This window comes from Perca fluviatilis, chromosome 1 (assembly GCF_010015445.1).
Source record: "Perca fluviatilis chromosome 1, GENO_Pfluv_1.0, whole genome shotgun sequence".
NCBI classification, from domain to species: Eukaryota; Metazoa; Chordata; class Actinopteri; order Perciformes; family Percidae; genus Perca; species Perca fluviatilis.
In genome coordinates, this window is record NC_053112.1 from 25,077,376 (window position 1) to 25,100,516 (window position 23,141).

General features: G+C 42.0%; 1 protein-coding gene across 25 annotated transcripts in view; it reads right to left on the reverse strand.

Annotated features, from left to right (window-relative positions):
• The window catches only part of ptprdb (protein tyrosine phosphatase receptor type Db), a 176,949-nt gene that overhangs the window by 83,262 nt on the left and 70,546 nt on the right, over positions 1 to 23,141 (reverse strand). For 2 of the 25 annotated variants that reach the window (XM_039792977.1, XM_039791570.1), the window contains exon 1: positions 19,665 to 19,945. The exons of 17 other annotated variants lie outside the window; for them this stretch is intronic. The gene's annotated coding sequence lies outside the window, so the exon portion shown is untranslated. Of the gene's footprint in view, positions 1 to 19,664; positions 19,946 to 23,141 lie in introns of those variants that run through there. 6 more of the 25 variants (XM_039793059.1, XM_039792801.1, XM_039793285.1 and 3 more) reach the window with 4 other exon arrangements.

Sequence of the window (23,141 nt, forward strand, 5' to 3'; positions counted from 1 at the left end):
GAGTCCCAAAAACTCTGAGTAGTCATTTGAGTCGGGCTTTCGGGACACTGGCAGAAACAAGAAATCAATAAGACAAATGGAGACGAGAGGAAGGGAAAATGTGATTGATTGAGATGAGGATTCAGGCTGTCTGTCTGTATTCAACTTATCACTTCCTCTGGTATCCCAAACACTCTGTCCTCCCTCCCTCCCTTCCACCTTCATTTATTCCTTCCTTCAGCCTGACCCCATTTTCTTCTTCTTCTTTTCACCAACCAATTCCTCTCACTTTCTATTTCACTGACTTTCTTCCTATCATCCAAGGCCCAAACAAACTCATATTTCTCTTTTGTACTTGTGGTCCTACCTATATCCTGTTACTCTCTTATATAAAAGGAACTAGAATGTCAATAAAATACCCTATTTTGGGGAGTTATTACATTCCCTTGTATCCAAAATTCCACAAATTCTGTATACCATAGCCAAGGTCAAGTCATTTTAGATTGTGAGTCCAGCCTCCATTTCCATCCAGAATTCATTATTCAAAGTTCACTTTGCAGACATTACTCTCTTTCTCTTGATTGTATTTCCTTGATGTTTGAATAAAACCTTTTCATTTGGTCCTCCCAAAAAGAAGCCATGTCCTTTTCAGCAGCTTGTCGCATTAAAGCGGCCTGGTCCCAACACATGAATGATCAAAATCCACATTGTTAAGACATTGTTGAATAATGGGCAGACCTTGACAATGGAGGAATTTGTGAGCCTGCCTCAATGAATGATGTTCAATAGACATTTATATATCACGGTAAACATTGTTATTGTTGAAGCAGACAACCCAAAGACAACATGTTTGCATCAATTTATTTCAGCAGCTGTAAAGCTGATAAATACTCTGTTTATTGTCTTGGCCTCAGCAGACACAAGCACCATAACACATCCCACCAGCTCCACTGACTGCTTATGGACTGTTGCCTTGAGGCAGGCAATTTGATCGCATCAATAGCCGTCAGAGCAGAGAGCCGCGGTGCCTACGCTCTCTGATTATCAGTTACACAATAAGTACAAATCCCTCCCACTACTACTTTCCACCTGTCACCATTCTTTTCACCTCTCTGTCTGATGTTCTCTGACAGAGCAGCTGAAGTGTTCAAAAACACCTGGACCTGTTTATTGTCTCTATTAACAAGCAGGATTTCATCAGCATTTAGCCAGTGGGTGGTTCCAGTTTTCCCATTCTGATGATAAAGTGTCCCAGAAAACAGAGCTGAAGTGCAGCCTGAAGAAAAGTGAAAACTATGCACTAAGCAAAGTGCTGAATGTGGCCAATCGAAGGGTTAAGCCAGCTGTGACTAACAGGCCCACGCTGGGGCTCTATTGGACCATCTCTGGCAGCCATCCCTATTGAGAGAGCAAGAGATAGTGGGAGAGAGAGAGGTAGACGGAGAGGAGCGGAGGGAAGTTGAGTGGATTAGCAAGAGGTGGGGGGATGACAACATGTAATTACCTATTTACCCAGCCTTTAGTGGAAAACCTCATCCAAGGCTAATTGAGCGGTGCATTGGTGAGAGGGTCGTAAAGATAGCAGCAGGACTGCAGAGGAAGGGACGGAGGGAGGATGTGAGAGGAAGATGAGATATGAGCACCAGCTGAGGGGCAAGAAGGTTAAGAGAGGGAGGTGGAAGCTGAATGGTACAGTGAGAAAGTAGGGGTGAGAGAGGAAGGAGAAAGTAAAGTAATGTGGTCAAATGTGTAGTGATTCTTTGTCTGTCACTGTAAGTGGAGCTCTAGTGTTATCTATTTTAAGTAGCAAAGTAGCAATAATACAATAAAAAATGCTCAAACACAATTCACGTCAAGTTTTACTGAAAAGCACATAAGCATCAACAGCAACTTACTGTATTAGTTCATCATATTTTATTAGCTTATTTAATGCTTTGCATGTCAAATCTGACTGTAAATTACTAATTCAAAAATAGAAATATTTGAATTAAAAATACCAGTAGATAAAAAAGTGCACATATGTACAGTACCTACTGTAAATACTTATTCCATACTATCATCGTGCACGTACGCTTGCGTGTGTATTTTTATTTCTCATTGTGGCCATGATACACGCTGCCAGTGGCATACAGTAGAGAGCCTTTAGTGCTGGGGGGAAAGTGGCACATCGGAGGCAGTCATCTCTGTAATGTGTTTTAGAACACGGATGGATGAAGAGAAGGATAGATCTATGGATGTGGCCCCGTAACATGCTACACATACTAGTGTAGGCTACCAAGGCTGGACACAAACATCAGGCACACACACACACACACACACACACACACACACACACACACACACACACACACACACACACACACACACACACACACACACACACACACACACACACACACACACAAAGGCTGGGTGACCTCCACAAGCAGGTGGAATAGAGCAGTAATAATTTACAGGCCTTGAGCGGCTCTCACGTCAAATAAAATATGGATTTCCTCTATACCAGGAGCGGGCTCAACTTCAATAAGTTACTGGACCTTTTATCCACACAGTGCTCCGGTTATAACCCATCTCCCACTTCCTCTTCTATTACTATACTATATAGACTGAGAGTTAAATAGGTGGTGGTTCTTCGTTGTGGAATAGGCAGTGCAGCCTCTATAGCTTCCACTTGTGGCCCTGCTAAGAGTGCATTTACTTGAGCTCTTCAGCAAGAAGCAAGCATGCACCCATTCACATAAATGACTGAGTGCACCTCCTTTTTTTTGTTAGAGGAGGAGGAGAATGGGTAGGAACCATGCAGCAGTTCATGAACCCTGCTTCATGCATTCATTGAATTCCACGGTGCACCACAAGTCAAGAAATCGCCTTCCTATTGTGAAAGAAAAACACGTTCCTCTCCAATGAGCACTAAAGTGACCGCTGACTTATGCCAGATAAAGAAGAGCTCTGTGTGAATGTACTGTATAAGATGCCACACTTTCTCCATGCCTCCCTCAAGGTAATTTCATGTGGAGTGGACAAATTAAAGACACCCACATCTCTCCTTTTCATCTTTCTCAGATTCAAGCTGAGGGACAGAAGACCTTAAGTAAGACTTAAACCTATTGATATCTGCAAAAGAAAGAAAGATTCGTAGCACAAAAGAAATAGAGAAAGAATGACTTTGACAAGTCAACTAAACCATACAGAATAACAATAACACCACCTTGAAGGTCAAAGGGGAGGCAGTGGACAATTGAGTCCAAAAATAAATTTCTTGATCAATGTTCTCCAATGTCATGTTCACAACGGCTGAGAGAGAAGGATGGGGTTACACAACCCTTTTCCTCAGATTGATTTTGTCCAGCAGAGGAGTGGGAGTACATGAGAATGACTCAAAATAACATGCAGGGAAATGCAAAGACGTGAACGCTGTACATGGATTTTTGAATGACTGTGATGTTTCTTGCAGTGCATGGCAACACACTGCAGAATCCTTGCCAACTCTATAATCAACCATAACTATCATAATTAGAAAGACAACCGGTGCCTGAACTAGAATGTTACTGCCAATTTAAGGCAGGGAAGAAGTCTGCTCAGAAGTACAGCTAAATGCTTGTTTCTCCTTAACTAGATGTCTACAGCATACAAACAGAGAAAGATATGCTAAAAGTATACATGCCAGGATCACAAAATGATTAGCCTTGAGCTGTGATACACACTTTCTCACATACAGTCACATAGATGTCACAAATTTCTCTGACTTTTACTGTGCAATGTTCACATATATCCACATGCTGCTGAGCGTAGGCTACAGTGTTCCCAAACGCTCATATTTTCCATTGGTGGTTACTTTACATTAATTATTAAGTTGCATAGCTTACAAGGACGGAGGTCTGACACAGGGTGCGATTTGTGAAAAATTGAGGGGATGTATTTTGATCATGCACAACAAAACAACATGCAAGAATTATATCCCCCTTCCAATACCATGGATAGTGCCACTCAGCCAGACATGCCAAAACACGTATTTATGAACTTCAATATTCAATGGAAAATTTCAAAATGAAAACCAGACCTTTAACCCAGGAAACACGTGTTTGTTCCTCGGGAGTGTTTTAATCCAAACCACGATCCTTTTCCTAAACTTAACTAGTCGTTTTGGTGCCAAAACTAAACTGTCGTCGCCTCTGCATGACAATCACTTTTTCTCTGCAAAATTCAACTACCATGGCCCCCTGAAAGGACCGCCATTCGCGGCGTGCCTGTAGCCGGCTCACAGTTATCTACAGTGATGCCACGTAACTATTTCCAAACCAGTAATCAGATTAAAGTTACTTATCCAAGTCACTGTGCGTTACTATTTTTGTCATTTTCCTTAGTAAAAATATATATTCTTCTTCTTCTTGCGTCTCGGGGAGTGAAGTCACATATGTGACAAGTCACGTTTTCAGCATGTGGACAGTTCACGTGTACCACGCAGCGACACAAACGTAAACAACAATGGAGGGAGGAGATAGATGCGCGTTTTCTAGCTGGAAATACAGTCACTATTTTTACTTTGTGTCAGCTAAAGACGGCAGTAATAAGGTTCGTTGTACATTCTGTGCTGGTGGCAACAAAGTACTATCTAGCTACAAAAACACTACGTCAAATTTGAAGAAACATTTGGAGTCGCAGCACTGCAGTCAAACTTACAGAGCAAGACCCACCAGGTGGTGCGAAGCAGAGAGAAGGAGGTCCCCCACCACCCAAACAACAAAAGCTGGACTTCGGTGCCAAACCAGTAAGTGGGGGAGAGTTGAAGAAGTTGGTCGGGCAGTATGTTGTAGAGGAAATGCTGTCCTTAAACACCATTGACTCGCTCTCTTTCGTGCCATAATAAACCAGATCCCTACTACTGGCAATGCCGAGCTGCGTCACAGTAAACCGGTTGTCATTTTTATGTTGAGGCTGTGGGGGTGTTGTCGGCAGTTGCTGAATGTAACTAAGAAAGTAACTTGTAATCTAACTTCGTTACTTTTAAAATCAAGTAATCTGTAAAGTAACTAAATTACTTTTAAAATAAAGTAATCTGTAAAGTAACTAAGTTACTTTTTCAAAGTAACTGTGGCAACACTGGTTATCTATTGGCAGCTAAACACATCTAGCAACTGCCGCTGATACGACGGACCGCTGTAGCCAGCGTCACAGAGCTCTGTAGCGGCTGAACACATCTAGCAATTGCTACTCGGATTTTATCATTCTATCGCACAACTGTTCGCTTTACGGTGCTTTTCTTAGTTTAAAATATTTCTATTGATAATAGGGTCTATTGGTGAAGTAGCATTGATAACTTCGTGGGGGGGATACATTTTGTCCCCACCGAGGATAAAAAATAATTCAGCAGAGGCAGGGATATATGTAGTAGCCTGGTTGACACCAGACCCACTCTCAGTTGTAACTGAGAGTGGGTCTGGGCAAGGTTCATTCGCAGCTCATTTCCAAAGGGGCGTCACCAACGGATGCCGCTCAAATGTCTGGGCGCATTGGATAGTCTTTTAACCAATCAGACCAATGATCCGGGTGACGTAGCAGCGACAGCAGCATCAATGGGTTGCTGCGCTTCGGTGGCCTTCATGTTGAATGTAAACAAAAAGCTGCTCCTCGCCGTCGCTGTGCTATTGTCATCGTGTAAAGCCCGCCTCAACGGTTGTGATTGGTGCCTCGATTTGGAAAAATTGGAAATGGGCTTGAATGGGATCTTGGCCAGACTCACTTTCAGAGCAAATCTCAAATTTGCCAGAAGTTCGTAAGGTTTATCCCAGGCTAGGGATATACACCAGAAAGGGGGAAATCTCACGCATCCTGCCGGCCAATCACATCCTGGTCTAACAACTAGAGAGAAGGCGGAGATAAAAGAGACAGAAGGAAAGAGAAGTTCTCATCCCTCCCAAGTTAAAAAGTGAGACAGGAGAGAGAGAGAGAGAGAGAGAGAGAGAGAGAGAGAGAGAGAGAGAGAGCGCAAAACCCACATCCACGTCTTGCTGAGTAATTAAGACTGGGGACAATAAATATGTAATGGGGGCTTTTCACCAAGTGCGGCTGCCTCTCCTTCTTGGAGATGGGACCGCAGGGAGACAGGCCCAGGAAGAACGACTAAGTACACTGGCCATTAAAAATGGATGCAAGGAACAGCGGCCGTGACTGGCCCCATCGACAAACCACCCTGAATGTTGTGATGGAAGTTGCCGTGGTTACAGGTCTCCCAAATGGTCCTTGGTTGTCAGGGTGAATCAAATCAGACATCCGAGCACCAGAGCCAGTGCCTCCACCCTTCCTAGGCTTGCTGCCGCTGGGGGCACCCAACTTATGATGTCATTGAGGAAGGAAGTTGGGACCTGCAGTGAGTGTGTGGGTGTGTGTGTTTGTGTTTGTGTGGGGGTTGCTAATTTTGAAATCCATGAGTGACTACTGTAGTGTTAAACAGATTTGAATCTCATTTCTTACTGACTTCAAAAACATGACTTGAGTCCTGCGTTGATCTATCAGTGATGTAGTATGTTACTGCAAATTTGTTGAGAGACTATTCAGAGAAAGTGAAATAGAAAGGAAGGATATTTCTTAGAGAGAGAGAGAGAGCAGTGGTAAAATAAGTACTTGTGGCCTTTACATAAAGCAATAGGAAATTTGCTTATTTGTTTTCTGGTGGAGAGGTAGATGAAAAGATTGATACTACTCACATTCAATATAAGGCTACAGCCAGCAGCAGCCGGTTGTCTTAACTTAGCAATAAGACTGGAAACTGGGACAAACAGCTAGCCTGGCTCCATACACAAGTAACAAAAGCTGCCTACCTACTTCTAAAGCTCACAAATTAAGACATTATATCTTGTTTGTTTAATCCCTATAAAAAACTGTGTAAAAGCGCGGTGATAGCAGTTTCCGCTGATTGCCTGGCAACTGCTCTCAGTCATGAAATAGTCTTTAACACCCTGTAACACTTTAGTTTTTGTACGGATTAAACAAATGAAACACAATTTATGAATTAATGAGCTTTTGAGCTGGTTGGCGGATTTTGTTACATGTGGACGGAGCAAGGCTAGCTGTCTCTCCGTGTTTCTAGTTTTTGTGCTAAGCTAAGATAATCACCTGCTGGCTGTAGCCTTAAATTGAATGGACAGATAGGGGATTGGTATCAGTCTTCCCATCTAACTCTCTGCCAGAAATAAAATATTAAACTACTCCTTTAAGTAAAAGAAGAAAGTGTGGCCGGGTTGGCTCAGTTGGTAGAGCAGGCACACGTATAAATAGGTTTATGCCTCGACGCAAGGGTCCAGGGTTCGAGTCTGACCTGTGCCGATTTCCTGCATGTCTTCCCCCTCTCTCCCCTTGCTGTTCTGTCCATTAAAAGGTGGAAAATCCCCCAAAAAAGAAATACCACATTAGCTATTCCATTACATGTAAAATCCCTGCATTGAAAATGCTTTTAGCTCTTTTATCAGCAATTGTACTTAAAGTATCAAAAGTCTGTGGAATAGACTAGTTTATACTGATGTATTCTCTTTTAAATGACATTGTTTTATTATTACTGATGTAAGCAGCATCCAATTAAAAATGTAATTGCATTTTTTGTCATCTGCCATGATATGTCCTGTGTTTTTTCTATATTTGATTTTTTTGGCTTAATAGGTACAATTTTAGTTGGATTTTCAGCTAGTTGGGATGCAGCTTTGTAGTCTGTAGTAATGTAAAGTAACTACAGCTTTCAAATAATAAGTACAACTTACAGCCTTTCCCTCTGGAATGTAGTGAAGTATAAAGTAACAAACTAGAAATACAGTACTCAAGTACAAGAACCTTAAAATTGTAGTACAGTACTTGAGTAAATGTGCTTGATGAGATAATTGCAAGATGAGGCAAAGAGAACTTGCAAGAACCAGAGATGCAGAACAGTGTATAATGTGTGATGCCGTGCATGCATACAGTATGTACCATATGTGCATGTGTTTTCCTGTGTGTGTTCGATCTGTAGGCCTCAGAGGAAAGAAGCCCTGTATGGTGCTGTATACGTTATAATAGCTAGCGACAGCAATGCGGAGCTTGTCTTACAGTAGAAGGGACGTGGCCATGGAGAGAATACTAAGGAGGAGGAGGAGGAGGAGGAGGAGGAGAGGGGGTACCGTGGCCATGGGGAGCCTTCTCTCTCTCTCTCTCTCACACACACACACACACACACACACACACACACACACACACACACACACACACACACACACACACACACACACACACACACACACACACACACACACACACACACACACACACACACACACACACACACACACACACACTCTGATATGTGACATACAGTGCACATCAAGATGCAGACCCATGTTCTTAGTTGGCCATAAGAGGAAACACTACTTCTAGGATGATGAAGACTGACAAAAATGTTGCATGGTACCTTGGCAGCTTCATGTTTGAACACACACACACACACACACACACACACTCACAAACACACACGAACAAGGCAGACTGAACGAAAGATGAATGTGGAGAGGCCGCTGTCTATCATAGCGTGTCCTCGTTTCTATGTCACTGATGCTCCTAATGACGTCATCGATCATGACACTGTGCCATTGGAGGGGATTTAGGAGTCAGGGGTCAGGGAGAAAGCCTATAGGCTGAATGAGACCACCACTAAAACACTGCACATGTACTGTAAATACTCTACAGTATTTATAATGATTACCACAGAAGGCCAACAGCTTTATTGCTTTGACTGCTTGAGCTGTGCATCACTTGTGGAATTGATTTCAGGGTTCGCTTAAGAATAATGGGCTGTATTAAAGTTGCCTCCAATTATGTGCCGAATCTGACGATATAATATGATACTCTGAAATTGGGCGCACTTTCAGTGCCAGTGGTTGTTTTTTCATGGTTAGAGATGAGGGAACACTTTATAACATGCAGCAGCTGTATCCAGATATTTTAGAATGCTGTACCTCAAGGCAGGGAGTCAGCTGTTTGATGTGCTGCTTATGGTCATACTGTATAGGCTCAACATATAAATGTCTGCAGAACTGTTTCTAAAGCAACAAAAAATGCTGACTGAAATATACTTCAATGTAAACAATTTGAAGCCTTTTACAAGCCTGACCATCATATCACTCTAATCTATTACATGCACGAGATTAATAGACTTTATGGCATAAATGAATGATTCAGCATTTCAGCTTAAGCGATGCAAGTCTATTGCATCCATTACATCAGATTATCTCCACAGGATGCAGTCACAACGCATGTGACTACAGTTAACCACAGGTTCAATATAATGTAAGTGTGTCATGGGCAACCGAAAAAAGATGTTCACTCAAACCATGAAGGACTGAAGGAAAACACACACATATTCTAATGAGCAAAGGAGGTCACACGCTTACAACTCTGAAGCAGTCTTTTGATTTTGGTTTTATGAATCAATATGTTTTCATACTCAAATATAGTTATAAACTATGCCCACCAAATGAGCAAATGAGTTCAATCAATTTTTTATTAAGCCAATGAACAGTCAATGGCAATGTAGCTTTCATTTCTGGGGACAAATTTGTTGTCTGGAGTATTTTTTCATCTTTCCTGTGGACACTGTGGCCGAATGTAGATGATGTGGCATTACATTGGCACATCTGTCTGTAGATGTAACTGTTTAATGGACTTTCATCAAAGAACTTTTTGTATCCCTTTATAAAATCAATGATTAATATCAGATTTCAGTGTCAGTCCTTACAAATCAAAGAGACGGAGCTTCCCTCTTTACTCACCATTTTGCACCAATGTTTGACTCGCGCACGTGAAGAAAATCCACTTTTTAATAGCCACACATACCAATTTATCTACTGACAGTAGTTGGACATAAAAAGAGCATACATTGTAAGAGCATACAAAGATATTTACTTCAAAGACTTTTCTCTAAGAGAAATGTGGTTTTATGTGCAGTGCACTTCTCTCCCATAGTCCCTCTTCTTATCTCCTTTCCTTCATTTCGTCCTCCTTGGAAGTACACAACAATGAAAAATGCCTCTTATATAACACAACACAAACTTGCCTCGGATAAATACTAATATATATATATAAAAACAAGAGTCATAATCATAAAAGGACATAATGATCTAATCTGTCACTTCCTCAAAGTCTGATAGGCCAATACATCAGCACATGAAAAGTAATCTATCATAGAGCAGCGGCAGGTTATGGCAGTGTGCTGATGGATAGGAGCTGTGGATAGAGAGGATGACTGAGTTGCCCTTGTCGGAGTTATGAAAAGGAGAGTGGAAAGGAGAGGGACAGGTGGAGGGGGGGGCGCAACGAGACCAAAATGTGTTCTGAACAGAATCGTTTGTCACGCTTTGTCATCGAGGGACATCAAGTCAGTAAACAGCCTGAGTATGTATATACAGTAGAAAATGCGCACGTGTGATAGTCAGTGTATGCTTGGCTGTATAAGTGACAGTGTGTAATGAGTGTTAATTATCTCACTCTCTAGCTCACTAGGAAATAATTATTGCTTATAGGGGGAAAAAAAGAACACAATGTATAAAGTGAATGTGTATGCGCTTCAGCTCCCATTCAGTAGGTTGTGTTGTGGAATCCAAAGCATTTGACCCCAATCTGTGTCTCTGCATTATTTATAGTCCAACCAGCTTCCCTTTGTTTATTTTTCAAAGCTTGTCTGAGGAATCGAAGTGTGGGAAAAAAGTGAGAGGAAAAAGGATGAGAGATGACAGCGCAATATGGAGAAGTATTCGAGAAAAGCGCACTCTCTCACTCTCTCTCTCTCTCTCTCTCTCTCTCTGGGTAAACACAACAAATCACATCAAAAGCATTACGGTTAATTGATTGCTGTGGACCTTCCTATAGTTTTCCCAAAGGGGTTTAAACTGTTTGGAATATATAGACGAACATTTCACTGAGAACGCTGTTCTAACACACTGCACCACTGTACCTACCAGGAAATGCACTTCACAGTCCCTTCTCTCTTTATATCTGGAAAACACACACACGCACAAAACACGCACATGCACACGCATGCATGCACACGCGTGCACACACACACACACACACACACACACACACACACACACACAGTCCCCTTCCCCGGGCCTAGCTGGCAGGGCAACAGTGTGTATCCTCAGAGACCTGCTGGGCCAAATCAATGGCAGCCAGCAGCCTTCCACAATGAGCGCCACCATTTTACTGGCTGCCACCCAGAGCAGCAGAGAAGCAGCTAAATAGTCTGCGAGGAGAGCGACACGGCTAGGCACACGCCACATCAGGAAAAATATTTACTGTGTTGCAGTGTGTGTGTGTGTGTGTGGCGTGCGTGCGTGTGCTGTTGAGCAAGCTTAATGTATGCTGCTTGTGTGGTTGATTGCATGCATGAGTTAGGCAGTCCATTTAAGGTAAGCAAGCTTATCATAAACTGCCTCACTTTGTGTGTGTGTGTGTGTGTGTGTGTGTGTGTGTGTGTGTGTGTGTGTGTGTGTGTGTGTGTGTGTGTGTGTGTGTGTGTGTCTGAGAGTGATAGAGTGTGTGTGTTGCCTGTGTGAGTTAATGCCAATACAGAGGTTTGTTGAATTCCAATCAAAAAGATATAGCTTTGCAAATCTCATTCGGATGATTGTTCTCTTTCATGTGGTCTAGCAGACGGCATACGTTAAGCTTGCCTGCACACACACAAAACACTTTATCTGTCATTATGTCTCTCTTTCTCACACACACAAGCTGCTGGCATGACAGACTGGTTTCTAATCGGTGAATCAGCATATCAGCCAAGAAATGTCAGATTACGTTATAATCCTGTGTTTTAGTGCCTTTAACTCTGTACACATATATGTGTTATGGCCTGTTATGTTTGTCTTTCTGTAAAAAAAAGGGAGACAACACCGATGCATGCTCTCACACACACACACACACACACACACACACACACACACACAAAACCACCCTCGCGCACATGGACATGCACACGCCACTGGGGAGCACAGACAGTTTTCAGGTCAAGAGGTGACGGAGCTGTGCAGAATTAAGGGGATCAATCTGTGCTGTGACTGAATTCTGAACCTGACTCAAGTATCACTGTGTGGCTCATAAAGAACACACACACTGCTAGAACAACTGAGGGCCAATTACATTTATATTATTAATATTTTTGATGACCAGAAGTTGCTTACATGTATAATATAGCAATAAGCTCTCTCTGTGTCTCCTAAAATGTCTCACATAAAAGCAAGACTGTTATAAAAAATAATTAAACGTTGTGTTTTGCGGTTTGAACAGCAACACAAACAGTTGGAGCTGATGTAGAGGAATTTGTTTTGTGTCTTCATAAAACCAAATTAATTTTTTTTTATCTCGGCATGCACAATTCCTTCTTTCTTCTTTCTTTATGTATTGTGTTTTTGTATGCTATTCTCTTACTTTCTTTTTTTCCTCTTACTAGATAGAATCTGTTCATGAGCTGCATTAATGAATTCCAGACACAGAAAAGCCAACCATCAGCGTTAAGCTGTAGGCTGCATACATTGGTAAGTAAAAAACTAAACAAAAGCGGTTCTATTAAAAAATACTCCACAGTTTATTGACGTTCAAGCCGAGACAGGAGCAGAGCCCCATCTGTAACTCTAGAAGACAATCTTGTTATTTCCAATCAACCTATTACAGGAGCTTCTTATGAAAGGCACGGGGGAGGCCTGTAGTTGGTTAGGTGTCTCTTTGCTTTGGCCGGGAGATACAGAGGATGCAAAGGGAAAATGATGCCAATCTCTACACCAGGGGATGTATTAAATGACAGGTCTAATTTAATATTGCAATATTGAGAAACCTGCTAAGGCACTTCCTGTGTCTAAAGGCCATCCAGGAATGGAGTAGTTGGGGAAATGCAGACTAAGGGGTTTGGGATACATTAGAGAGGAAAGGAAATTATTTCATAGTGCATGTTTACAGGGTGAAGGGTGGGTGCAGTATAATTGTGCAAAGACTGTCTGTTGGTATGTTTGTATGTAATGCATTGCCAGGGCTTATGATATTAGTGTTCCTGTTATTGTATTCGCTAACTGTGACACCATACAGTATCACATTTACGACCAAGTTTCCCCACAGGGATGGATGAACAAGTTTTACGACTACACATGTTCCAAGAGACATAAACATGTGGAGACCTGCTCTATGCTGAACATCCATACATATACAGTACTGTATATGCTCTTCACATACACACGCTGACACATGTGCACTCTCATATAGCGTCAAATAAATGAAAAACATACACACTTAATCCACCGGATACAGTAGGACATTTCAGGTCAGGTTTGTAAATTTGCATTCAAGCCCGTAGCATCCTGTCTTCTGAGGACAGAGCACGTCTAGTAATTTCAAATGTTTGGTGCTTGTAAAGAGATTATCTATCCTAATGCACACACACACACGTACACGAATAGGGATGGTCACACACAGACGGTCACACACAGACGCACACGCGATCACACACGCTGACACGGAACACTGATACTCACATCCATGCAAACCCTTTAAACCTCATCGGATGTCATTCACTGTAATCGTTAACACACAGAAAGTCCACAAACAATCAAGAGTTACAGTAAAGACTGTGAAAAACTGCACACACACACACACACACACACACACACACACATCATTTATCCCAGGTGCCTTTGGGAGTCTGAAGGAAATGGGGAGGAAAAACATAATTCTTTAACACGAACAACAGGAAATGGGACTTGTGTTGGACTCTCAGCCACCCCCCCTCCCAGAGAGAAGGACAGGGAAAACGAATAACAACAGGATGAAGGATGAACGAAAGGACAAAAGAGAAAGCTCAGCTCAACAGTCTTATCCTGATTCAATTGGCGAAAAACAAACAAAACAGACGATCAAAGTAATTAATTACAGATCTACAGACAAACAGTGGTGAGGGCTAATCCTGGAAAGGCAGGAAAAAAAATAGGATCTAAGAGAGACTAATAGAATTAATGTGTGGTGGGAGCCATTTTGAAGGGCCCAGCTCCTGCGTGGCCATGTCATTGGACATAAAGAGGTTGTGAGACATTGGCCAAGTACTGAAGCTCTGCCATGGCAGGGACAGCAGATGTAAAGACTCCCACAAAGGATACAGAGCAAACACTCTCTACTCATATATTAGACTGGAAAATTCCTCACTTTAGCCTCACGTATTAATCCGTGAAATGTTCATATAAATGTCTGCTTTGCTACTCCATCGCTGATTGATATAAAACAATAGTGACTCATACTGGGTTCACTTGAAAAGCTGTTATATGTATTGCTCTTAACACTTGGAGGTGGGTGGCTCTTTTCAACACATTCTCACACCCAACTCGTAAAATAACGACGTTCGGTCAGGAGCCTTTCTCGTTCTTATTTGACGTTAAAAGTCTCCTTTAGCGTCTCATGTAAACGTGCTTGGTCGCCACTATTGCCGTCCCTTTTTCGTCCCTTTTGACGCGCTTCGCGAAGGTTGGGTTTAGGAGAAAAACAACGGGGAGAGGACGCCTCACGGGTTGCTCTTTTCAAGAAAAAAAAAAAATAATCCTCTGGCTCATGTAGCGATACATCTTATTCCTGGAGCAGCAAAAGTGGTTAGAAGAGTTAGCATGAGCAGTGATAGCTACCACAGTTGAATGAAGAAGATGAGCGCCACCTACAGAGAGTTCTTTAAGAAAAAAAGAGCTGCCCATAATGTTTGACTGCCATGCAATCTCTGGGAAAATACCACAGCAGTGACCGCTTATCGCCAAAGATGTTGATAAAAGCAAAAAAGAAGAGCAACAAAAACAAAGATTTGGATGAATGGATTTAAATGAAAAAGAAAATATTGTGTCACTTCAAAAAATTGGAGCAAACACAGTCTGAGAGCCCTATCCTTGGATCTGCCTGCTGTAGGAAAAAGCAACCCATGACAGCGATTTCACAGACGTCCACTGAGTCTTGCGGCTGTGTCGATGGGACAGTGATTAAAGGAGTGAATAATAAGATGTAATGCAAACACATGTCACACAGGCGCCACTTTATAGAGAAAAGGAGGAGATAAGAAAGGATATGTGAGTAGAGGGCAAAGCCAAAACTAAAAGAAAATTAAAATGAATAAATTATCAAAAAAATAAAAAGCTTAAGAGAATGGAGAGGCCAGAGGACCTAGGACAGAGAGGGCCATAAGAGAACAGCTGTAAACAGCAGCAAATCCTCTGGCAGAGAGAAAGAAGTGATGTGGAAGTCCTGCAGCCGTGCCACTAAGCCCCCGCTGCAGATTAAACTGTATAGTAAGGAGGGGTGGGGAGGTGAGGAGGGGAGGGACAGATAGAAGGAGAGAAAGAGCAGGAGAAAGAACTGTAGAGGGGAAATAAGGCTTTGTGGTCTGGCACCAGTTTTGCTATGTTGAACCATCATGTGTGCCATTTGGATAGAAGACAGGGGAGAAGGATGAGGAAAAGAGACAGGGAGAAGACGTTAATTGAAGTAGGAGGACAGGGAAAAGAAGAAAAAAGACATTAAGTGTGAGGTAGACAGTGAGTGGGAAGAGGAGGGAAACACTTCAGCTTTGACCGTGGAAGGCTGAACACGTTTGGCTCAAAATGTGTCTGTCTGTGTGTGAGAGTTTGTATAAGTGGGGTTGGAAAATGAATTTGTTGTGGTTGTGCCTGGCTCCTTCAGAGTGTCTCCCTCTGATTGGAACATAGGGGGGGTTGTGAATGGATCGCCCAAACCACAAACTCTGTCTCTTTCATTGTCTCTCTTTCTTTCTATTTATCTCTCACTCTCTAAATCTCTTCTATTTTTGTCTGTTCCTCATTACACATACAGTATCTTATGCCTCTTCTTTGAAGAACCCAACACACACACACACACACACACACACACACACACACACACACACACACACACACACACACACACACACACACACACACACACACACACACACACACACACACACACACATGTAATAAATATGAAAATCTGATACCATGTCTCTGTTATGGAATAGTAAGCTAAAAATGCCTGTGAACAAAGATTGTTTGCTTGCTATGTACTGCCACTACAATACTTTGATAAAAAAGAAAAGAAAAAGAAAGGAAACAACGAAGCGGTTTTGTACTGAGAAATGGAGAGGCAGTGCGAGAGGAAGACGGAGAGAAAGAGAGCTACAGGAGAAGAGACAAACAGAGAGAACCAACCCGCCGGAGTGGAGAACAGATGAAGTGAGGGAAGTCTTAAGTTAAATTTTTAATATCTTACCATATGCTCCTCTCCACAGGTGAAGACATATTTTGCTATTAATTACCAATTCACAGCCAGTATGTGGGTGTTTGTGTGATGGATGAATGAAAACAAAGAGAAAGCAAGAGACAGGTAAGAGACAAATGAGAAAAAGGCAGCAACAGAAAGACAAAAGTGATAAAAAGGCATATAACATGAACAAACAAATCAAACAGAAATACATACAATTGACTCGACCCCAGATGGTGGAGAGGTATGGGGAAAGTGAGAGCAGGGAGCAATCTAGAAGTCAGACAGAGAAAAAGACAGGAAGGCTGAGGCACGGGTGAACTGACAAACAGATGATAGGGACGGGGCGAGATAGATTGGAAGCTGTCCCCTCCGACTGCTAGGTAAATCAATAGCATTGCTGTGCCTCCTCCACTCCTCTTAGCTACACATATTATCACTTTTGCAAGCAGCAACACAGCTGGATGCTGGCTAACTGTAGCTGAAGCAGGAGCCTCCTGCCTGCCCACTGACTGTTACAGCCTGTTTTCACCACAAGGCTGTCTTAAAATAGACTCTTTGAAAACCTTTACATATACAGTTTGATTCTTGAGAAGTAGCCCTTAAATTGCAATTGTTGCAGTGGATAAATACATGTAGGTATGCTTAGTTTCTTACTCCTTTGAATGACAAGAAATATGCCAAATGTATGACAATGAGAATAAAAAAGGGCTTTTTAAACAGCAAGAGAATGTTTTCTTCTTTGTTTGCGGTGGGAATAGTTGACCCAGGCTCTGTTGTGCTGCTCATGTCTTCCTGGTTTAGACTGGGTTGGCCTGGTCTGTGGGAACCAAAGGCGAAGTCACTATAATTACCAACCCAACTCATAACATCCCTGACCTTAACATCACCTCTCCTAAGTTAACCCAACCTTCAGGGCAATGGCATGGACTTTTTCTGACGTATATGCGTACATGCGCAGGCAAAGTGCTCTGCATTTGTGCACACAGACATGCAGAAATGCGCTGACAAACATGTAGTCAAGAAACACACACACTCACACAGCTGGCTTTGCAGACACTGGCATCCATCACATCTTGTGAAACTTAATCTCTCTGAGAGGAGGAACAGCTGCAGTGGCACGCACGCACACACACACACACACACACACACACACACACACACACACACACACACACACACACACACACACACACACACACACACACACACACACACACACACACACACACACACACACACACACACACACACACACACACACACACACACACACACACACACACACACACAAACACACACACACACACCAGTTGGGGAAAAGCACTTTTTCATCCACAGACTGGCATGTGACAAGGCACCTCTGACCTGAGAGCAGCAGGCTATGGTCATAAAACAGGTTCTAGTCCACTTGCATGATGTGCCCAAACACATCTACAGAGTATATATATATATATATATATATATATATATATAATATAGTGTATGTATGTATGTGTTTGTGTATGTACGTATAGATATGAAATGTGTATATGCGATTTTGTTATGATTGAAATGTGTATATTGTTGTTGTAATGTAATTTTTTTTTTAGAATGGACCCCAGGGAGACTAGCTGATTGCATAGACTTTCAGCTAATGGGATCCTCAATAAATAAACAAAAAAAAAATAAACAGAGTGCAGCAGAAGAAGCTCTCATGATAAAAAAAAACTTATATTAAATACTTATTTCCTAAACATCATGCATTGGTATTTTAGAAGACAAACACTTCACTTCACCATCAGCATCTCTGAAATGTACACATTAAGAAAAAGCACCATGACATTTAAATATTATGTCAATGGATCAATCATTTGGTCATTTACGTTACTATCGTGTAGATGTTCCATTCTGGAGACAAAACATGACATACAGTACATGGCTCCCATTGTGCAGGCTTTGCATAGCTAACACTTCATATGAATAAAGGCACTTAGATGAGAAACTGTATGCATAAACTGTTATGGAAGATCAGGCGAACACTGACTCCCTTCCTATATGCCTCTCTCTCACATACTCAAACCTAATTGCTGTCAAAGTACATGCATGATTGATTTGTAAGCTAGTGAGGTCCGTAATGCTGCTATAGACAGTGCTTCAGCAAGACTGCTGACTACTGCCAAACACACACACACACACACACACACACACACACACACACACACACACACACACACACACACACACACACACACACACACACACACACACACACACACACACACACACAACACTCAACCAGCAAATTACAGCACATTACAGTCATTAAGTTATGCAATGACATGAAGAGAAATATAAATGTTACGACATGTATTCAGTCATTACATCTCACAGGTGAAAGGAGATCATAAAATGGGCATGACATCAATCAAAAATGTTTCCAATAACATCTCTCAAATGTGTCCACATGGATTGGATACAGAGTGAAACCCACAGACAGAAATCCACCCATATAATCCACTGTGGCCTATTGGAGTCTAAAGTATTCATGCAGATTTGCATGAATTCACAGACAGCCCACTCAAAACAACTGACTGACAGCCATTAACAAATCATATTGCATTGTATCTGCATACACCTTTAAATGTCCATTCACAGTCTGCTCTGTGCCGATGGCATCTGTTTAGTCGTGAGAAAATACACCTCTGAGCATGTTTTGAGGGGGGAGCACCAAACCCAGTGAAAACCAAGCGGTTTACAGCCTCCTTAATCTCTCATCAGCATAAAAAAAACCTCATTTCAAGAGCCGCCCTGTAGCGAGAACTGTAATAACCTCACAGTCAATTTGACAAGGATGCAATACAAGAAAAAAAGCTGTATTTACTGTAATATTGCCATTACACCAGGGGAAATAAAGAAGAAGATCAGTGTTGTGTGACAGGCATATTGTGCCATAAGCTCCAATACAAATAAAATCATGACGGCATGGCAGATACTAATAAACAACATTGATTAGGCTAAATTAAGATCAATATCAACTCACTATTGACTGCCAAGGACACGCTCCAAGTCCTAAATATTATAGAAATATCACAGTGATTTTCCACGAGTGCAAATTCAAAGGCAAGGCGACCACCTGAAACACCAATAAAACACCTCATGCTGGGGAGGAAAGATGAGGCAGATATTAGGTGTCAGTCATGTACACACACACACACACACACACACACACACACACACACACACACACACACACACACACACACACACACACACACACACACACACATCTGATCGGATAAGGGCAGACGCGTATCGCGCTTTGCACTGAATGACGGGAAAACATTATCATAGGAAGTTATCGCTCTGTCGAGCATGTCAACAAAAAATACACAGAAAATGACGAGAGACGCGCTCACCATATCAGCATCCTGCCCGGCGCCGTCGCTGGAAAAACTCGCAGTCTGAATAGATTCAAGCTCTCAGTTCGTCGTCTGCCTGTGTAACATCCACCGTGGCTGCAGCCGCTCTGCCCAAATAATCCGGCAGCGTCTGTTTCCCCCTCTCTCTCTCTCTCTCTCTCTCTCTCTCTCTCTGTTTCTCTCTCGCTCCAATAATTTCCTACCCGGTGAGTATACGACTCGGTAAGGTAGCTGCTAAATCCCCCGGTATGGTGGCTGGAGTGAAGTTGCTGCAGATTTAAAGCGGCAGACGCCGCGCGTAATTCCTGCGACGTTATTTTGGAGAGTTCATAACGTAGTGTGGAGCGATCTGGAGTCGCCAAAAGCCTCCGGTTTTCTTTGGAATCACTCCCTCGCCCGGTAAAACCTGAAATCGTCCTCGTAGACGAGTGCAGCCGAGATGGATGGATCAATGAGGAATATAATGTCAATCTTATAATGTCATTTGCTCACTTGATATTTAGATTTTTAATATTTTATGAAAAATAAAATGCAGTTGCACCTGTTTAAATACTATTCTATAAATAAGGCAAGCCACTCCAGTTTATATCAATATTTTATCTCCATCATTTTGTTAAACTTGAAACTCAATTCTAGATGATATCTGTTGATTCTTTTCAACAGACTAGGGCTCTTTGGAGTAATATTGGGTGAAAGGGGCAATCACAGCAGGCACAATTTATCGGTGGAGAAAAGTGAAGTCGATCTTATCTCCAGTGAGGAGCAGCTCTTTGATAATTGCCTGGACATTTCATGTTATTTAGGCAAACAGTTTCAAAATCGTGTTTAGTGGCAACAAAAAGTATTCCATGGGGTTATTTTAAAAGCAGGGGTGTCAAACTCAAACATACTGGAAACGGCCTGCCAAAGGTTCCAAACCAGCCCATGCACTTGAAAATTGTGGAATTTGCGAAAGTCATTGGTTCCAAATTTTCAATATTCATATTTGTCCACTGGGGCTCGCGCTGTCCTAAGAGTATCAGGCCCTATGCTGGATATGCTATTATAGATCCCAAATACTTATATACAGCCTACACACTGTCAAGAAGGCTATTGTTCATGCAGGAGCAGGAAAATCTCTTTGTCAAAAAGGAGAAAAATGGACACAACTTGTGGGGTTTTCCAAAAAAAATGGATCAGTTCCTATTTCTTCACAGATGTAGTCTAAATGGGAAGCCAGTGTGCGTGGTGTGTTCACAGCATGTTTCAGTGTTCAAGGAATATAATATTCAACGCCACTATCAGACTCATTTTCTTTTCCATCATGACCAGAATACAAAACTGAGACATATTGTTGAAATTGCACTTATTTTTCTTCAAACATCTTAGGCTGTTTATCATCTGTTTTGTAAATAGATTGTTCTTTATGTACTTGTACCCCTTTACACTATAAGAAAGGGACAAATTTGGAGTTATAATTATCCGGTTATTATGCAATGGTTTTACTGCTCCGGCCCACTTGAGATCAAATTGGGCTGTATGTAGCATAGAACTATAATGAGTTTGATTTTGCCAACCCTGTTTTAAAGGGTCAACAGAAAAGAAATATTAAATGCTATTTTGCAGAATAGATGTGAGAACTATAAGGCAGTTAGTCAAATCTAGTGCTTAGGGGTATGTGACTATGCCAGTATGCATGTAAGTGATTTAACTTTGTGTATATGTATTTGTACTACATACTAGCATTTGTGGTCTATTTCAATTATGTCATGAGCTGCTGGAGATAGGGTGTGTGTTTTGAGTAAATTGTATGTATGGTGTGTGAAAAGACTTTTAAGAGTGCCAGGACTGTCTGTGTGTGTGCTGACAAAGAGACTGGAAGCGAGCAAAGGAGGGAAAAAAGGGGAGACGACAGGCTTTAAACACCAATTTTCAGTCTTTGAGCACATGCTTGCACACACACACACACACACACACACACACACACACACACACACACACACACACACACACACACACACACACACACACACACACACACACACACACACACACACACACACACACACACACACCTGCACACAGACGTATCTGGGTGTGCTGACCAAGAACACCAACACAATCAGTGGTGCAGCAGATTCCCCTCAGTGCAATGTAAATGAGATGAAGTAGCGTAAACGTGCTTTTGTTGCAGAAACTTCTCAGCTCAGTGGGTACAAGAAAACACAACCTCAGGCTGGACACCACACACACACACACACACACACACACACACACACACACACACACACACACACACAAGATAATAACTCAGCACATAACAGATAAGGGGTTTGCTATCAAGATAACTTTACTGGCTAAAATAGAATCTAGGGCTATTTGATGAGCCTTATGACATAGCATCACCCTCCGCACACACACATGCGCACACACGCACGCACTCACGCACACATGCACGCACACACACACACATGCAGAGCTGAAAAGCACTGTTGTGGTCAACAATGTAGAGGCTGCATACCTCCAATAAACACACTCTATGTTGCAACTTATACAAATACTTGCACAAATATGATGTTGCTGTTTTTATTTTGCAGCTTCACACCCCAGCACTCCCTCACTGTCGACACACATCTACACTAGCAGCTCTCGATTAAATATTCAAGTGATCCACTGATAAATATGTATGGATATATGGGTTCAATATTCAATGCATGAGCATGCATGAATGCTTTCCGTTTGTGAAGACACACAACTTCCCACACACATGTTCACTCTGGTTCACATACTCCCTGCAGGCATACTGTGCTGTGCTGTCAACCTACTAATTTATCAGTTTTCAATTTTTTTTAAGTCATGCATGAACTCTGCCTTTCCTCAGCACACTTTATTTACAGTCACAATCCCAGCTCAACACATCAGTGTTAAGCCTGCATCAAGACACAAGTGACAAGTTTAATCTGTGTCTCCACTTTATTGGAGAGGGTTAGCAAGTAGGCTTAATAATACTCCAGGCTGTGCTGTAGCATGTGGAATTGTTTTTATACATTTAGAGTACATGATTTCATAGAAAGCTCCTGCTTAGTTATGTATTTAATCCCGTGATCAGCAGATAGTAAATCCTATGCTTTACATATCACACCCGCCTGCAATATGTGGGCTTTGAATGCTTATATGATGTTCTAAAAAGAGGATAAGTGGGACTGATAAGAAATATAAAGGTATATTTAACCTATTGGAATGCAATTTTACATGGATAATGGTGGGAACTGGAATTTATTTAGCATCTTTAAACTGCTAAAGTGTGGCTGAACCAATATCTAAAAGGTCGACATTATCAAGTCATAATCACTGATTTGGAGTAGGCCTATATAAAATCCTGCCTCAGTTGTCACAATGAAATAATCTCAAAGATGCACCCTTAAGCCCGAGACACACCAAGCTGATTAATCGGCCGTTGGACAGTCTGGCGAGGTCAGTGACTCGAGTCTGTTC